A 5000-nucleotide genomic window follows, 5' to 3' on the forward strand; every position below is an offset into this window, starting at 1 on the left:
TTTTTATTATTATTATTATCATCATCATCATATTGATCGTGTTGTGTTGTTTTGCAAACGCAGCAACTCTTTACTGGAGTGGTTCAAGGGGAAAAGAGCTTTGCTTGGTTAATTAGTGGCACTTTCAGGAGGAATTATTAAAGGTTTCTTTTTTCTTTGACTTTTTTCCTCTTTTCGCCTTTTTTCTTTTTACTTTTTAAATTTTTTTAATTTTTCTTTTGCCCTTTTTTCTTTTTCCCTTCCCCACCCCCTTTTTTTTTTTTTCTTTTGAAACCTCGCAGTGCGCAGGAGCAAGGAGCAGGTTGGGGAAGGTGCCACTCTGACCTATCACCTAGCACCCAGCTCTGCGCAGATTTGGAATAAAAGCAAATATCTCATCTCTGTGTGTTTTTCGGCTCTCTGCACACTGGGTGGAAGAACCCATATTTGGGACAACACTCTCAGCTGACAGAACATGGAACATGGGCACAGGTTGCCCAGAGAGGTGGTAGATGCTCCATCCCCAGAAACATTTGAGGTCAGTTTGGATGGGGCTCTGAGCAGCCTGACCCAGTTGAAGATGTCCCTGCTCACTGCAGGGGGGTTGGACTAGATGACCTTTAAAGACTCCTTCCAACCCAATCCATTCTACGATTCTGTGATTAGGAATCCTTTCATGCCTTCTATTGAGTATGTTTAAAATGTTAAAATGCCATTGTTTTGCACCTAGGGTCTGACAGTTTTTTGAAACCACTGCAGAACATAGATGAAACTTAGTCCTGAAAAACAAAAAACCTGTCACTTGTGTTGTTCCAGTTACACAGCGGGAAGAAAAAAAAAATCAGCATGCTTATTACGGTTTTGTCCATCTATTTCAGCAGTACATATCCATGAAATGTTATAAGTAGCAGAAAGCTGCTGAGGAAATTGAAGTTTTCTTATGAAGCAGTTAACACATGGGTTTACATGCAAAAGTGGTTCACAGGCTGGTCCTTGTAAAAGAAATACCATATTTTAAGTATTTTTTCTATGCTCACACTTTCCGTAAATCAAGAAGGATTTCCAGGAAGACGTGGAGGTAATACACCAAAATGATTCATGACTGCTGTAATAGTTCTCCTACTTTTTTTAATATTCATCCTTCTCCTAGTTATGGCGGTAATCCCAATAAGAACTTTTAGGACCTCATTGCTTCCATCCCTTTTGCAGAACAAGCCCCGAGAGTGGCTCAGCAAGCCTGGCGACATTTCTCCCAAGGACAAGCATCAATGGCACAACTGCAGAAATTAAATGGTCACATTTCACACATCTTTACCTTGTACCTGTGCAAACCCCAGGTAGGGACAGCTCATCACTTCAGCCAGATGACAGCAAATGTCATCATCTTCCAGGTGCTGTACTTCTCTGTCAAAAGAGAAATTTTGGGCCAGCCGGTGATGCTGACCTGATTCGAAAACAACTAGGTCATAGAGAAACTCATAAATCACATACATTTGTCCTCAAATGTCCTTAGAGAAGTCCTCTTTTTTTAGACACTTCTGCTCCTTATAACTTCATTTTCCATTTTAGTATCACACTATTGGAGTGGACACACAAGAAAATTATTGTTTATTAGCATATCTCCTCAAAAAAAAAAAAAAAAAGACATTTGTGAGAAACCACCTGATTGGTACAACCCAGCTCTTTCACAGCTACAAGTGCTTGAGCTGCTAGTTGTTTCCCTGCCTCTTTGCTTTCTCCAGTGATTTGCAGCAACCAGGGCAGAGTTTTGCTGTGCCTGCAAGATAATTATCTCCAGCAGATGACAGCCACATTGCTTCCAGTTAAAAAGTGAACACTCTGGAGACACGCACACACAGAGTGCTATTTTGCAATTACTTGCAATTTCCTGCTATAGGAGGTGGCTTCCTGGAAGACCTCAGCAAGCAGAAGGTAACAGCCAGCGCAGCCTCCTTGCACCCATCGTGATCCCATTATTTCACAGGAGGTCTAAACATCAGCAGTGAGAGGAATACCCTGTGCTTTGCTCAATAAGGAATGCTGAGATGTTTCCACCAAATATGCCTTCTTGGTGACATAACCATTATAATAATTCAAATCTCAAAATCGAGTCTGACTTGTTGAACGTAAGGGAATGCAAACCAGCTGCTTCTCCCTCTATTAAGTTGCCATTTGACTGCATTATTTTCTCCCACTAAGGAGTGCATTGTAGACTTAGGTCCCCAAGTAACCGAACAAAACCTCTGCTAGTTACAGCTAAAACTCATTTAAAAAAAAAAAAAAGAAAGAAAGAAAGAAAAAGAAAAAAAAAGCTACTACCACCGTTTCTGGGCAAGATAAAGCTGATTGATAGTCCTTTCTATCACAATTGTTGGGGAAGCATTCAAATGCCTGCTTTTGTGAGACTTCAAAACAAAGCTTAATTTTTCTAAGACGAGAAGCTAACCAAATTCAACACTTGCATGTTACTCACTCTCCTTGCTAAGCTGGGTGTAGCCTTACCAAACATCCAAGCAGTAGCTGCCGTTGTGCAACCTATCCCTACTCCCAAAACCAAGCCGAAGACAGTATTGAGGGTGTTATCCAGCTGCAGTTTGAGAAAGAAAAAGTTACCTGGGGAAATTCTTTCAACAGGTCTATGCAGCAGAGATGAGCCTCTTTACCTAAGAAGTTCATGCACAGCCCCGGGTGTTCAGGTACACAGTAGGTAATCAAGAACAGGAGTTGGTTTCACAACACAGCATTTACATCCACCTACCATTACTTCTACTCACTATGTGCTGGACATGCCTAGCATGGAAGGGAAACTGGGCAAAACTATCAGCTTCACAACATGTCATGGATGAAGGAACAGAGGCTAGGGACAAAAATTCTATTTCTATACTCAAGTATATTTGAGAACTAGGCAAATACTGAAAAATATAAGGGCTTAATATGTTTATTAGTAACTGCTGGCATGTAATGTAGAATATACTACAATCTTCATATACAAAGAATTCACGGCAATTACTGGCCAAGCATTGCAAAGCACAGGTTAAATGGAAGGAAGCCTAAGCAGAATGGAACACTGCCTCCCCATGCTTAAACTGTTCTGAGCACATAAATCCATCTTGTACTTGTCATATTGTCAAAAACCATTTTCAGTCATAGTTAAGTGCTACAAAGACCAAGTTTAAGGATTTAGAAAAGGACTGGAGGCTGGCAGCTGTTAGGAAGTGGTAGGAGGCAACTCCAAGTGACAATTCCCTCCCTGCTCGGGGCTTAATTCAACTATAAGCAAAGTCCACAAGCAAACAACCTAATTTTCATATATTATTGCAAAAAAAATGGCAGACACGTACAAAACATTCCAAATCCCCTTTTTTTTCTGAAAAGGCCATAAAGGCAAATGAATAATCTAATGTGACCCATTTGGTTATGGCACTCCCTGTGCCTTCCCTTCACTCATAGAATCACTGTGCTAATGACAAAACACCAGTTCATTTTCAAGCTAGCTAGCCAGTCACCTTCCTTTTGAGCTCTAGGTTTTATTACCTCTTTTATTTTTTTTCCGATTTGTACCTCACCTTTCACAGCATCAGCAGATGCTACTATGAAAAGAGGGTGTTGCATACACCACATCCTGACATTCCCTACAGCTTTGACTGCATAAATCTGTTCTTGGCTGGGAACCTTTCACATCTGATTCTAGCTCAGAAGGACCATCAGGAGATTATTACAGCCTACATCAAAATGACTAGAAGCAAACCTTAAGTAGGGTAATAACCCTTCTTAATGCATGTCTGATAGTAGGCAGATTGTGCTCAGTTCCACATCCTTCAACTGTAACACAGAAATGCAGTTACCTTTACAGCTCTACTCTGGAGTAATCATGAACGAGTATTGTGAAAAGCAAACATTGAACGTGCACACAGATTGAGTGCAGAAGCTTTCATTCAGCTAAGGAATTTTAAATGTTACTCTGCAGTAAGACAGCCTATAAAACTGTCTTCTAGTACTTTTGCTGCAGAGACAGAATGGCAGTTTAAATGCAGGTCTGCTTATAAAGATGAGAAAGTACAGACTCAAGCTCAGTTGCAGAAGTTTGCCCACCATCTTTTTGCAGCATTTTCTATTGCTACTTCAGCATGTGAGTGATCAACAAGTTCCAAATGTAATTAAAATCCAGGGTGTGCTTGCTGATTATCTTAGTTATTTCCATGTCATATGCTGTTGGGAATTTTCTAAGACTATGACAGCTGCTAAAGATAAAGAGTAGGTAAAATTCCTGCATATTTTCTGAATCAGAGTACTCTAAGATACAGAAAATTGTTCCCTGACTTTTATGTGGACCGTTATCCCCACTGAGTCACCCAAGTCTGAGAAATTCTCCAGCCATTAAGGTTCAGAGCATTATTACATGCTTTGATGTAGAGTTAAGCAGCAGACTTGTTCTTGCCCAAGAGGCCTTTCAAAATAGAGGCAGGTAACCCATTAACAGTGTCCAGTAATTTGTTACTAAAATCACGCAGCAACAGGGCACATGAAGTAGGAGCCACAGCTCAAACCAGCTTGCAGAATCCTCACTCCTTGCAGACCACCTCCCTCATCTTAAGTAACACATCCAACTCAGCCCTTGCTCACTGTTGCCCAGGGAAGGTCAGATTCATTAATTCTTGTCCTTTATCCCCCTCTCTTCCTGCAGCCAGGCTACTATTAAGTGTTCCTTGAACTTCAGTGCCAATTCTATACTATAAAAAAAATTATCACATCTTTGTTCTGTAAGGCATTTAGCAAGAAGAGAACTGGTTTTGAAAAACAAGTCCCCTTTGTAAAATCTAGTAGTACCTAACTACTACGCCATTCCTTCAATGACACAATACCAATACCCGTTGTAAAACAGAAACTGCTTTTCTGATTCAAAACTTACATGTATGTCTCTGGTCTTGCAACAAAAACAGTCAAAACACATTTATACAAAAAGATTTATTAAAAAACCAGTAAGACACTACTACATCATGACACTGTCACACTGGGCTTTT

General features: G+C 40.3%; 1 protein-coding gene across 3 annotated transcripts in view; it reads right to left on the reverse strand.

Annotated features, from left to right (window-relative positions):
- Positions 1-4925: 4925 nt before the first annotated feature.
- Positions 4926-5000, reverse strand: part of HNRNPD (heterogeneous nuclear ribonucleoprotein D (AU-rich element RNA binding protein 1, 37kDa)) — a 6370-nt gene continuing 6295 nt past the window's right edge. For all 3 annotated transcript variants that reach the window (XR_738087.1, XM_010293857.1, XM_010293858.1), the window contains one exon: positions 4926-5000. This exon is cut by the window's right edge. The gene's annotated coding sequence lies outside the window, so the exon portion shown is untranslated.

This window comes from Phaethon lepturus, unplaced genomic scaffold, assembly GCF_000687285.1.
Source record: "Phaethon lepturus isolate BGI_N335 unplaced genomic scaffold, ASM68728v1 scaffold4999, whole genome shotgun sequence".
Classification (NCBI taxonomy): domain Eukaryota; kingdom Metazoa; phylum Chordata; class Aves; order Phaethontiformes; family Phaethontidae; genus Phaethon; species Phaethon lepturus.